The sequence below is a fragment of the Leopardus geoffroyi genome, chromosome C2, assembly GCF_018350155.1.
Source record: "Leopardus geoffroyi isolate Oge1 chromosome C2, O.geoffroyi_Oge1_pat1.0, whole genome shotgun sequence".
Classification (NCBI taxonomy): domain Eukaryota; kingdom Metazoa; phylum Chordata; class Mammalia; order Carnivora; family Felidae; genus Leopardus; species Leopardus geoffroyi.
In genome coordinates this window covers 141,013,612-141,028,035 of record NC_059333.1, presented here as the reverse complement: position 1 = coordinate 141,028,035, position 14,424 = coordinate 141,013,612, and the positions used below count along the sequence as shown (strand labels likewise).

General features: G+C 37.6%; 1 protein-coding gene across 13 annotated transcripts in view; it reads left to right on the top strand.

The window, feature by feature from the left end:
• Positions 1–14,424, top strand: part of THRB (thyroid hormone receptor beta) — a 388,247-nt gene that overhangs the window by 87,578 nt on the left and 286,245 nt on the right. For 12 of the 13 annotated variants that reach the window (XM_045436313.1, XM_045436318.1, XM_045436316.1 and 9 more), the window contains one exon: positions 9,855–9,951. The exons of the other annotated variant lie outside the window; for it this stretch is intronic. The gene's annotated coding sequence lies outside the window, so the exon portion shown is untranslated. The remainder of the gene's footprint in view (positions 1–9,854; positions 9,952–14,424) is intronic. 13 annotated transcript variants of the gene reach the window in all.

Here is a 14,424-nt window from a genome sequence, read left to right as displayed (position 1 = left end):
CTTACAGTTAGGTCTTCATCCCTCTGGTATTCATAGGTCTTAAATTCGTAGCTAGAAACTTGTTCATGTTTTGAGTAATTGTATTTCACTCCCAATGAAATTTGGGGTACTTAAAACAAGTTCAATGATATTTTAAAGAATGCAATTTACACCACTTCCTTTAGAAGACTATAAATAAAAAAAAAATGATAGAACATGTCAAGCCATAATTACATCGAGAGTTTTAGTAACCTCGTAAACCACAAGAATGAAATACCAAAAAAATTTTTTTTCAACCACCAGCATCAAAGTCTCATTTGCCGATTCTATTTTTACAACATTGATGGAAGTAATCCAGTTAGGCTGACATTTTTATAGAGGATAGTTTAATGTTCAAATAAGCCGTGTTATTTCCCCATCTTTATTTTCTTTATGGAAAAGCTTTTTTTTCTTCTGTAATGATTCGAACTGTGCTTTAAGGGAAATGAAAACGTGTCTTGTAGGTTAGATTATGACTCTAGAAGATACATTTCGGGTGACATAAAGGTCTTTGCCATAACCACAGTTGAAGTTTACAGATACACGCCCCTTCCAATTTTTAATGCTGGTGTTAAATTTCTTAATTAATCTAATTACAGAAAATGTGTCAAAAGAAAAGGGATGCTTGGTCTCACACATATGCTTGGGTTTCTGTTATCAGGAAACAAATGTCCAAATGTGATTGCACACAAGCTCACACACGTGCTTATGCACGTGCTCACACACAGTCAAGTTTGGATCCAAGTGTGAATTTGGTGACACAGTGGCACTTAGAGCCAAATACTAAGCATATGTCGAAATTTGGTGTGATCACAACAGCAGAATGGTACGATATTGTTTCATTCAGTATGATGCAGGAAGAGAAGCCAAATGACAGAAAATCATAAAACAAATGTCATTTACTTCTCAGAAGCATTATGTTTGAATAATTGAGAAAAAAATAAGACCAACTTGTTTCAGTCTGACTTTCTTGTCATTGGTAAATTAATAGATGTATTTCTCCTCTATTAGAGAAAATAGGCTGATGAACCTTTAATGGCTGAGATAGATTAGGTAAAGTTGCTGATATTTAATGTCTCTGTCCTATAGATCAAAATCTATCATTCATCAAAAAAATTAGTATCAATAAATTTATATAGTTCGGTTTGGCAGAATAATACTCACTGTATTCATTTTTATCCTCTTAGGATATCTTTCTATCTGTATTTTTTAAAGATGGCATGTTTTTAACCATGTGAAAAACTCATAGCTTTAAGGATGGGCTTTACTGATACAAATAACTTGCGTATGGGTCAAATATTTTCAGTATATTATCCATGAATTCCCTTATGACAGCCAAGGATAGAATAGTTATTCATCAATACCAAATTTCACCAAGAATGGGAATTAGAATTATTTTAGGATCCTTTGATACCTTTGGCTAATGGGCAAAAGATAACCTCAGGGAAATGATAACTCCTTTAAGAAATCCTCCTACATCATGTTAGAAAGTCATAGCTAGATGGAATGATCTATAGATTCATGGAATGGAAATGCCATTGGAATTATCCAGCCCAACAGTTCCCAGCTGTCCAGTAAGAGGATCCAGATCCACGTGGATAGGTTGTCAAGACATGTTGTATGTGATTTGCTCAAAGTACTGATGTTAGCAAATTACTTTATTTTATTTTCATAAATTAGGATGTATTTGATATTGTTCATCTAAAAATGCCTCACTAACTTAATAGCATTTCAAATCAGAAGGAATTGAAGTTTCAGTTGGTGGGTCTAGTGTTACCTACATGTCCCTTAGAGATACCCATAGAAATGAATCGTGCATGAAAACCTAGGGGTGAGGTTTCCGAGCAGAAAAAAGTTCTTGCTCTGCAGATTAGACAATTCCTGCTAACTTTTCTATAATCAGCAGAAATTGCTGAACTCGTAAGCCAAAAGGTGATGGTGTACCTGGAATCAGCAAAAGACCATAATCTTGAAGGACGTTTCTCCAGGGCATGAGGAGGCCTGAGGAAATGCCTACACCACCACTATGGAATACGTTTTTCATAACTGGATGCTTAGAGCTCTTGGATTCTGTGTCTCCCCCCTGTGAACAGCACCCAATTACCACTGCCAAAGTTTGTTTTCTCTGAGCTGAGTTTATAAAAGTGACCATACTGCGAGTGTTGACCTTTTCTTTCTTCGGATGTGTTAATATCATGGATTAATCTCTGTCATTGGTCTCAATCCAGTGGCTATTCCCATGGACCTAGGAGAAGTGTTAATTCAGTGCTTACAGGAGAACCTCATCCCTTATCTACAAGTAGTTATTTGGAGGAGTGAGGGGCACTTCACAATCGCCCCCATTTGACAAGAAATTAAAATCTAAATCTGACTCTGTTGTTGCTGTTTTTAACTGCCTGATTATATGATAACTTTCTAGATTATTTAGTGGAGGAAACTTGTACCATATCTCATTAGCATGATCTTAGGGTACGCTTTGCGACTTAAATTTTAAAGGCTGTAAACTATTATGGGGATAGAAAAAAGATGTGACTATTCCAATTCCTTTTTCTTCTATAGTACAGGGCAATCCTAGCAAAGATGACACCAAAATCTTATAAATCAACCTTATAGATTGAAAAATCTTAAGTAATTTATGAGCAAATGCAATCTAGCAAAACATAAAAACAATAACAAAACATAATCAAAATAGTTGGTTCTTAAAGACACAAGAAGTTTTACTATTAAAGAAATCTGATTTTGTTATAATTCATCTTATTAATAGGTTAAATGAGAAAAATTGTATCCTGTCATAGATCTTCAGAATGTACTTGATTTACTATACACTGATAATGAAAATTCCTTTTTTTTAAATATTTATTTATTTTTGAGGGAGAGAGAGACAGAGTGTGAGTGGACAAGGGGCAGAGAGAGACAGAGACACAATCTGAAGCAGGCTCTACGCTCTGAGCTGTCAGCACAGAGCCTGATTCGGGGCTTGAACTCATGAACTGCAAGATCATGACCTGAGCCAAAGTCAAACGCCAAACTGACTAAGCCACCCAGGTGCCCCGGTAATGAAAATTCTTAATGAAAGAGACATAGAAGTCTATTTTCTTAAAATGATAAAGATTTATTTGAAACAAAGATTAAATTTTTCATTTATAAAATTCTATATGTATTTTCGTTAAAATGAGAAACAAGAAAAATTTTTTTAATGTTTATTTATTTTTGACAGAGAGAGAGAGACAGAGCATGAGCGGGGAGGCGCAGGAGAGAGGGAGACACAGAATCCAAAGCAGGCTCCAGGCTCCGAGCTGTCAGCACAGAGCCCAACGTGGGGCTTGAACTCACAGACCACAAGATCATGACCTGAGCCAAAGTCAGACGCTCAACCGACTGAGCCGCTCAGGCGCCCCAACAAATTTTTTGATTATGTTTATAAAAATCTAGCAAATATAGTGACAAGGAAAAAATTAGATAAGGTAATTAGAAAGGGCAAGTAAAAAAAATCACCATTCGTCTATATTGAAAATTTAAGAGAATCAACTTAAAATTAAAAATAACTAGGAATAGGGGTGCCTGAGTGGCTCAGTCGGTTAAGCATCTGACTTTGGCTCAGGTCATGATCTTATGGTTCATGAGTTCGAGCCCCACGTCAGGCTCTGTGCTGACAGCTCAGAGCCTAGATACTGCTTCAGATTCTGTGTCTCATTCTCTCTCTGACCCTCCCCCACTTGCCCTCTGTCTCTCTCTGTCTCTCAAAAATAAATAAAAAATGTAAAAAAATAAAATAAAATAAATAACTAGGAATAAAAATAAATATATAAGACTTCCTTGGAAAAAATATATTAAAAATTTTGGAAAAAGATGAGATTTAACAAGGAGATATTCTATACTCCTCAACAAAAGGAATCAATATTTTAGACATTAAATTCTCCCCAATGTAATCTAACGATTGACTGAATCTGAAATCAGAATCACCCAGGGATTCTTTCAGTAAGATGACAAAATAATTTAAAAATTCATCCAAAGTATATTGAAAAGCAAAAGTAGCCAATAACTTATTTAAAAATCAATGCTCCCAAAAGGTTAAGAACAATTATATTAAAAGAAAAGATCTGATCAAATTTCAACATAAAATGTAATACTCTATGCAATGAAAAAAAATCACAAACAAAATTAAAAGACTATAAACATGATGGGTAAACATCTGCAGGACAAGTGTCTTCTTTTTCTTTTTTTAGTATATAAGGCAGTCTTGACAAATATGAAGGAAAGAGACAGTATTTCTATAGACTTCACAAGACCAGGGGCACCTCGGTGGCTCAATTGGTTAAGCATCCAACTTCAGCTCTGGTCATGATCTCAGGGTTTGTTTGGTGGGTTTGAGCCCTGCACTCTCACCACAGAGCCGGCTTCGGATCCTCTGTCCCCCTCTCTCTCTGCTAGTCCCCCACTTGCATACTCACAAGCTCTCTCTCTCTCAAAAATAAACATTGAGAAAAAGAAAAAAAGAAGAAGAAGAAGAATTCACAAGACCAAAGGCCAGCAAACCTTTTCTGTAAAGGACAAATAGTAAATACTTTTGGCTTTGCAGACACCAGAATCTCTGTTACAACTACTCAACTCTGCTCTTGTAGCACGAAAGAAGCCATAGACCATGCGTAAAGAAATAAATATGACTGTATTCCAATAAAACTTTACTTACAAAAACAGGAAATGGGACAAAGTGGGCCCACAGACCACAGTATTATCAACCCCTGCAATAGACCTTTTTGTTCACAGCTATATTCCAGGTATACCTAGAAGTAAGCATGGTGTATATAAAATGTTCAACAAGTATATGTTGAATGAACAAGTAAATAAATGAATAGAAATAGGACAACACACACAAACAATTAAAGTCAACAGTAAAATATATGAAATTGTTCAAACTCACGTGATGAAAAAGGGACAAATTAAAATCAAGACATAACAGTTTCTTACTCTCAAAGTCACAAGGTATGTTTGTTTCTTTAATGATAATTCATAGGTTTGGTAAGAATATAGGCTCATGCATTATCCTCATATGCTGCTGGTAGGCTTTTTTACTCTTTTGTCCTTAGTTACATACATAGAGAAAAGTGTCGAAAATAATGTAAGAGATTTATATATTCTCTCCCTCCAGTGACAGTTTTCAAATTGGTTGGATTCATTCTTAAAAATTATTGAGAACCCCAAAGGACTTTTGTCTGTTAATATTTATAATAGTTACCACATTAGAAATTAAAACAGAAACACTTAAACTTTTTATAATTCATTTAAAAGAGCAATAATAAATTCTTTACATGTCAACATAAATAATGTGTTTATGACAACTACATTTTCCAAAGAAAACAATCACTGAGAAGAGTGGTATTGTTTTACATTTTTGCACATCTCTTTAATGTCTTGCCTGAAAGAAATCAACTGGATTCTTGTATCTGCTTCTGATTTCATTCTGTTGTGCCTCGCTCTCTTTGTGAAGGATAGGAAGAAAATCAACCTTCAAGCAGTTATGTAGTTGGGAAAGGGACCGGTATTTTAATAGCCTTTTCTGATAACCAAAAATTCTGCTTTGATAGTATACCAAAATTCAACAAGTGGCAGTTTCTAAATAGGCAGTTGAAATGTGGAATCTAAACCCATATCACTGAACTTTTTGTACTTCGTTACATTAAAATCTATTCATTTATCTTGCACTTTGAGTGGGTCTTTTCCCCATTCGTGGTCTTGTAACATCATGCACTGACCATTTAGAAAATAGTTGTTCGATGAGTAAGGCACATCTTGCAGTTGTAGCTATGTTTTGTTGTACAATGTTCAAGATTTTATTTACTACGTCTCCACTGATCTCAGAGAAGTCTTTAGATTTTAGGGATCTGTCAAGCCCTCAGTGGTGGTTATAAGTTTTCCAAAATTCTAATTTTCATTTGAAAGCATGAAATTGTATCATTAACAAAAAATACTGTCAGTCATTTTCTTTGAAGTAGCAGACTCTTCATCACCGTCGAGAAAAAAGTTGGCCGAACACCCATAATAACCATAATTTGCCTCTTCTTCTTTCAAGAAAAAATGATATTCTATGAAGAAAGCACGTAGTTCAGTTCACAACTCAGTGATCATACTTTCATATGCCACAGAAGCGCTATATTCACACTATTTTGTCACTCTGTATTTTATTTAAAAAGTGCCCAAGTGTTGAGATTTAATTAATTCACTTTTATTGCCCCATTAAGGACACCCTTGAGTGAAGCCGGCTTGTTTGGTTTTGGTAAGCCTGGAGCGTGCACGCTATGGAAGGCACAGTGGCTACTCATGCATTTGACCCCGCTGCCTTGATCCAGGCCAGGTTGCCAGTTTCATCCACCACTGGTTTTGCACCTTCAGTGCAAGTAGCAACATGGTGGAGAAGACAAATAAGTTTAAAACTTCACATAAATAATTCCATTCTATATGTATCCTTTGACCAAGATTTTTTACGTGTAACATTATGCCTTTATGTTTTTGAGATAGATGTAGGTTGATACATATAGATCCAGTTCATATCTTTTAACTGCTGTATTGTATTTCTCTCTTTATTCCTCTATTGATAGATATTTAGAGATTTCCAACTTTTACCGTTGTGAAAGAGTCACTCTAGGTTGTGTCCCATGATGTGGACTTTTCAGGTCTAAAAGTAGGCATATACTGAGTTCTCCGTATCTAGATTGCCAAATTGTTTTTATCATGGCCTTATCAATTTACAACCTGGTATGATTCTTAACTGGTACTCTCTTTCTAGGGGCAGCTTGGCAATGTGTGTCAAATACTCTAAGGGAAGACAATTTTTGAACCAGAAATTCCAATTCTAAAAATTGACCATGAAGGTCATTTGTCCAGGAATGGGTACAAAGATTTTTTGTTGACAAGAGTTGTTTAGGAGTATTTATAAAGTAGAAAATCTAGAATCTTCTAGATATTTAATAATAGGTGACAAGTTAAAAATATACTGTGGTTATCTCTTCATGGATATTATGTAATCCTTTTATATCCTAATTTTATTTAATCAATATATGTTATTTTATATAACTATTCATCAAAATGGGTGATGGAAGTACAGGTAATTTTTTCTTTTCTTCTTTGTGTGTATTTTTTTTAATTAGCTTGTGTTATTGAGAATATTTTATTACAGAAGGAAAGAAAGAGGGGAGGGAGGACAGACAGATGGATTAGAGCATGTATTTTGAAACCTCATCCCAAACTAAGTTTCAAGTGAGGCCAAAAAAGTAGAACAGTAGATCAAATCTGACACAGCATAGGGGTGGTTTTTTAAAGCCTCCTGCAACCCCCAGAGATTTTGATTCGGTGGGTCTGAGGATCACTGCATCCCTGAAACGCATAAACCTCACACCTTAAGAAATACTAATTCAGAAACCGTAGCTAATTCCATCTGACTTGCCTACATTGATGAAAAGTAAGGAGTCTTGTCATTTTTAATATTTGGCAGGCAATGGCTGGGGGAAGTTCTGGTGGTGCCTCTCCTCTCGGAGGCGGGAAGCTGAAGGCAGGAGCCTCTGCAACCGCATCCTGGGACAGGAAGGAGCTCTCTTTCCTGCAGACCTGCCTCAGACTTTGCTTTCGTCTCCTTGGCATAGGCAGCCTGCCCTGAAGCAGACAAGGTCAAGTCTGCAGGTGGTGGCTCCAGGTGTTCCTCCTCACTTCTTTCCCATCCCTCCTTCCTCTGTTCTCTGGCATTTGGGTCACTTCCTCTGCAAATCTGAGCATCAGAATCTTTGGGTGAGCTTGCTAAGACACTTATTCCTGGCCCCCACTCCAGAGCTTCGGTTGCCATAGATTGCATTTGTAATAAGCTTGCAGGTGATAAAGCTTCTGGCCCATGGACTATGCTGAGATACAGACCAGAAATAGACTCACCGAGAGAGCCAGCCAGAGACTCCGGGGCTGAACAATCAATTGTTATTCATTAGAATTCCCGTCAGATGGCCATTTAGAAATGCAGATGTGGAGCAGTAGTAGTAACAGCATTAGTAGGGGGAGTGGTAATGAGAATAGCAACAGTAATAATAGAAATAGGAATCATGGGAAGATTAATAATGAAATCACACAAATAACTGAGGGCCATTTTTATTCCCATGTTTTGCTGAAAGTCTTGAACATGGCCTCATCCGAACAGAGACAAGATCTCAGATGCAAAAGTGTTACGAAATCACGAATTTAAAAAAATGACTCTTTGGGGCGCCTGGGTGGCTCAGTCGGTTAAGCGTCCGACTTCGGCTCAGGTCATGATCTCACGGTTCGTGAGTTCGAGCCCCGGGTCAGGCTCTGTGCTGACAGCTCAGAGCCTGGAGCCTGCTTCAGATTCTGGGTCTCCCTCTCTCTCTGCTCCTCCCCCACTCATGCTCTGTCTTGCTCTCAAAAATAAATAACATTGAAAACAAAAATTTTTTTTAAACGTCTCTTTAAATTGGATGTGTTACATTTTTAGTGAAAGCAAGGTCTTTAAAAACATGCCAGACCTTATGATCCAGAAAAAGCTGTTTCTTTTCCTCCTGCAGGGTATTATTTATCTTTGGTTAATAGATTCAGCCAAGCCATTTTTATAGCCTCACATGTTATCAAAAAGTGTTTTCGTTTCTCAATCTACTCCCTTTCTCAACTTATTGCATTAAATCTGCCTTTAGCGGCCAAGTATAAACTGAAGTCTAGATAAAAGGGATTTTTTTTAAACCCCATTTGTGTTTTTCCTTTTTGTGTTAAATTATAAATACAGTAATTGGCGGTTAATGAGATGTAAGTGCTGTAGCCTCAGACTCTTTGGGTTACTCATGTCTCTGCACCATTTTCATCCGGCCCTCATTTTCCACACACCAGACCTATAATTATGCCAAAATTTATCCAAGCCAGAGAATATTTTGTTTTTCCCTGTTGCTACCTACAGTCCGTAAAGTTATGGAAAACGTTGGGCATGCAAAACTAATTTTAATCCCCCCAGTAAAAATTCTGAGGGGCAATTCAATAAGATATAATTAAAGGTGTGTGAATCATAGATTACAGAGATCACTGAGGCACCCAGAAAGCATCTGATCTAGCTGTTTGGCTTTAGTATCAACCCCATTTTGCAGATGAATTAGCCAAGGCTCACAGAAGTAAAATATATGTGAAGCTGGGATTTGAACTAGAGATCTATCTGGCCCTAATACCTGTGCCTTGTCGGGGAGGGTGGCGGGGGGAGGGGGGGGTTGGCAGGTGTCTCTTGCCTCTCTGGACAGTGTTTTTTTTATTGCATCATGCGGTTGCCAGCCTACCTTGAACTCTTTCATCACATGGTTGAATGTTTTTCACAAGCTTTTAAAGCTCCCTTTATATTTGATTTGTACAGTATCTTTTAACGACAGTGTCCTTGCAACAGATATTTTGATGTACTAAATTTACACATGCACCTGAGTCGGAAGACACATGCATCATGTTTTGTATTAAACAAACTCCAGGTCTCATGTTTACGTTGAAAATGTCAGTCTTTGTTTCCACTCAAGTGCTAATCTTTCTAAAAATGTCCCTCGTGTTGAAGGACATCCAAAAGGCAGTAACTTATTAGAACCTTGGGTTCAGATTACAAATGGGTTTGGCTAGCTCAGTGTTAAAGTTCAAATTATCTCAGAATTATTTTAAATATTTGTACAGGAACACTGATTAGTTTACTAACGTGTTGCCTCATAACCATCCACTAATAACCACCTTGGTCTGTGATCGTTAACTCCAAGGGCTCAAGTGAGCTCTCGGCAAAGGTAATTTGCCTCAGTGTCTGAAGCTGTCATATGATGTCTTTTTCCTAGGACGTGGAAGAGTTGACTCAGAAAAGGAATTTGAAACGGAGTTTCAGACCGCATTTTGTTATTTGCACAGAAGAGTTGAAAAGGAAGTTCTGATGAGGTAATGTCCTTCCCTCTGTGCCCCCTTTTTGTAGTTAGTGTTTCCTAATTATTTACATTTAAACTGGAGACTGGTAACCTGGTGTAGGGGAAAGAATGTCTGTGCACGAGTCAGGACACCTGGGATTGGTGCTGGCTCTGTTGTGCAACTCATGACCTTAGACAAGTCATTTTGCCTCTCTGGGTGTTGGTTTCTATAAATGAGAAAGTGACACAAGGTCATTCCTAAGCTGTAGAGTCTGTACATATGTGCATTCTGCCAAAAGAAGCTAAATTAGCCAGAAGACAACAGACCTGCGTATAGATCTCTCTGTTTCTAGCCTTTGGCCAGGCTGGCTGCATGGACAGCAACCTGTGCTTGGTTTAGTTACGGTCTTGCTGTTACCATCTTGAAATTCTTCACAATTTTTGAACAAGAGCCCTGCATTTTCATTTTATTCAGGACCAAATTGTGTAACAGGTTCCTGCCTTTTGACAATACATTCCTTATCATTGTGTCGATCAGCTGGAAAAAGGAGTCGTAACTTCAAATCGGTCGCTTTTGCCACCGTTGTACCATTTGGGTAGACCGAGGGGAGCAAAATGTTGACAAAAATGTATCTGTGAAATTTTGGGGTTCTTTTCAATGACCTGAGTTTTTGATGTCTACATTTTCCTTTTGCCCTACCTTACGGGTGGCTCTTGCCCTACCTTGTCCTGAGGAGGGACATTGTGCTCTTCCGGGTGGCTCTTGGAAGCTCTGGTTTCCTCTCACTTCACAGGTAAACTGTGCATGCAGGCTTCTGTGACTCATATTTTGGAATCTTTGTAGTGTTCAATCCCATTTTTTTAACAGATAAGGGTTAATTACTGGTATTCATCACTAGGCATTTCCAGTCTCTCCACCCAGCATCCTTTTTGCCACTGCTCCATAATCAGTTGTAGTACAATACAGAGGATGATATTTGTGGCTTTGAATCATCATTTTGTTGTCAGTTGTTATGTTTCTGGAGAAGCTACAATTACAATAGCTGACAGACAATTACAATAGCATGACAGACAGAGAGATGACTTCTCCACCAGCAACTTGCTTTGTTTTGACCAAATGAGCTCCTCTTCACCTTTACAGATAGAATCGCCACCCCCAATGCTGCGAGGTCAATTCCATATGAAAGGAGACTTGTCAAATGCCCTAAAATTCAAATGCACATTCATGTGGGGGCCAACTTCACTGTGCCGGCTAACACTAATAAAAAATTACCCTGGGATTGCAAGGAATATATGCTTTCTTGGTTTATTCATTATTGCATGCCAAAGTATGAAAGAGCAAAAGAGACAGAGGAAAGTGTTTCTGTGTACCCACTGATGGCTGGCTGTGGTTTTACATTATGAGTCTACTTTCAGATACGTAGAACAAATCTCTAAGCGATGAAATGACCAATTTACATATCATATCCAAGATAATAAATTGCTTTGATGGGTCCTTCTCGAGTCTCCTTTTTCAAAGCATCAAAAATGCCAAACCAATCCTCAAACACTGTTCTTTTCGTTTACAAATCCAGTGTTCATAATCTCCCCCAATGCTGTCTTTTTGCCCTCAATAAATTCTACTTACTTAAAACTTGATGACAGCTTTTAATTATATTAACAGTGTCTAAATGTTTAAAAATATCCAGCTAGACTTTTTCCTTCATAAAACTGAATGTAAGTGACTGTATGTTGATTTCTTTTTTCTTTTTTTCAAGTTTTTATTTAAATTGCAAGGAGTTCACATATGCTGTAATATTAGTTTCCGGTGCACAATATAGTGATTCAACATTTTCATGCATCACCCGGAGCTCATCATGACCTATGTTGAATTCTCTAATTGCTGCTCTGTCTCCTGACTTCTAGATTGGTGAATGTGTCATTTTTATTTTTTAAATGATATAAATTAGTGTTTTGATTCATACTTCTGCTTAAGAATAGTAAAGAACCAATTGATACATTTTTAAAAATTTTTTTTACATTTATTTATTTTTGAGAGACAGAGTGAGACAAAGTGAGAGTGGAGGAGGGGCAGAGAGAGAGAGGGAGACACAGGATCGGAAGCCGGCTCCAGGTTCTGAGCTGTCAGCACAGAGCCTGACACTGGCCTCGAACCCACAGACCATGAGATCATGACCTGAGCCGAAGTTGGACGCTCAACCGACTGAGCCACCCAGGCGCCCCCAGTTGATACATTTTTAAAGGGAATGCAATTGGTCATTCAACAGTACTGATAACAAGCAAAACAGCAGTCCCAGCTTCTATTTATAAGTTCCTTCTATCCAATGCAATGAACTATTCTAGCAATAAATTAGCAGTTTTGAAACTGTGGGATTTTAGATGAAAAGAACCAAAGTGAAACTCCTCAAGTAATGAGGTAAATGGTTTAGTTCCATGCATCTTATTTCAGAACACCTTTTTTGAACCCTGCTTTACAAAGATTCCAAAATAAGAGCCATAGAAAACGAAACATACAGTTTACCTACGAAGAAAAAGAAAATCAGAAATTCGAGCATCCATTGAGTAGAGTATAATGTCCATCCTCGGTGACTTCCAGGAGATGAGGGCACCCACTCAGTGTCTTCTTATAAAAGTTGGTCTCTTCTGGAGAGTGACCCAAAAAGTGCATTAGCATCACACTATAATGTGTACAATTCAGTGGTTTTTAGTACATACACAGAGCTGTGCCCCCATCACCACAGTCAATTTTACAACATTTCTATCACCTCAAAAAGAAATCCATTAGCATGGATTTCTCCCCCACTCCTACCCCAGCCCTAGGCCACCACTAATCTGCTTTCTGTCTCTATACACCTGCCTAAACTAGACATTTCATGAAAATGGATCATATAATCTATGGCCTTTTGTGAGTGACTTCAATCTCTTGCATCATATTTTGGGGTTCATACATATTCTATTCATACATACATGTATCAGGACTTCATTCATTTGCATTGCCAAATAATGTTCCATGGCATGGATAATAACCTCTTTTGCTTATCCATTCACCAGTTGGTAGATATTTGGGTTGTTCTGAATTTGGGGCATTATGAATAATGCTGCCACAAACATTTTGCACGAGTGTTTCTGTGAACATATGTTTTCGTTTCCCTTGGGTACATATCTAGTAGTAGAATTGTTGAGTTATTTGGTAATTTTCTGTCTAACTTTTAAGGAACTGTCAGACTTTTCCAAAGTAGCTGCACCATTTTCCTTTTGCATCATCAGGTGTAAGCATTCCACTTACTCCACATCCTTGTCGACACTTCTTATCTGTCTTTTTGATGATAGCCATTCTAGTGATTACGAAATAGTATCCCTTTGTGGTTTTGGTTTGCATTTCCCTCATAGCTGAAGAAGCTGAGCATCTTTTCATGTGCTTATTGCCCATTTGTATATTATCTTGGGAGAAATGTCTGTTTAGATCCTTAGCCATTTTCTAGTTGAGTTACTTGTTTTGGCATTATTGAATTGTAAAAGTTCTGTATATATTCTAGATATGAGTTCTTTGTAAGAAATATAATTTATAAATATTTTCTTCCATTCTGTGGGTTGTCTTTTCACTCTCTTGATGGTCTCCACAGAAGCAGAAAGGTTTTTAATTTTGATAAAGCCCAATTTATTGTTACTTTGTTGCCAGTGCTTTTGGAATTCTATCCAGAAGGGCTTTGCATGTATGTTAGCCAACTTGACAATAAATTATGCTTAAAAAAATGAAATGCAAAAAATGGAAAACAAAACAAAAAAGGCTTTGCATATCCCAAGGTAATGAAAATTCTCTCCTACACTTACTTCTAAGTGTTTTACAGTTTTAGTTCTTACATTTAAGTCTGTACTCTGCTTTGAGTTAATTTTTCTGTACGGTGTGAAGAAAAGGTCTAAATTTATTCTTTTGTATGTGGATATCCTAGAGTGAATTTTTAAAACAATCTCCTCACTGATAGTGAACATCTTGCTGAAAGTCAGCTGTGTGATGAACTTCATGGGGCATGCCACATGAGGCATCTATACCAAAAATGAATTGCCAGAGAGTTCCAGCTTCTTTCTGCTCTCCCCCAGGGATCCCATACACTGGTTTAAATTCTTTTTTTTTTTTTTAATGTTTATTTTTGAGAGAGAGACAGAGATAGAGTGCTAATGGGGGAGGGGCAGAGAGAGAAAGAACACAGAATCCGAAGCAGGTCCCAGGATCTGAGCTGTCAGCACAGAGCCCTATATGGGGCTTGAACTCACAAACTGTGAGATCATGACCTGAACCAAAGTTGGACACTTAACCAGCTGAGCCACCCAGGTGCCCTTACACTGGTTGAAATTCTAAACACACACTTGGAACTACCAAAGAACACATTTACAAAGCCTCTGATCAGTATGCTGAGGTCTCCCTGATGGGTGACAGGGGTGGGGGGATACTCAGAAATTAGATGAAGAGTGATGTCAATCACTAAAGGTTTCCAAAGGAGTTGTGTTC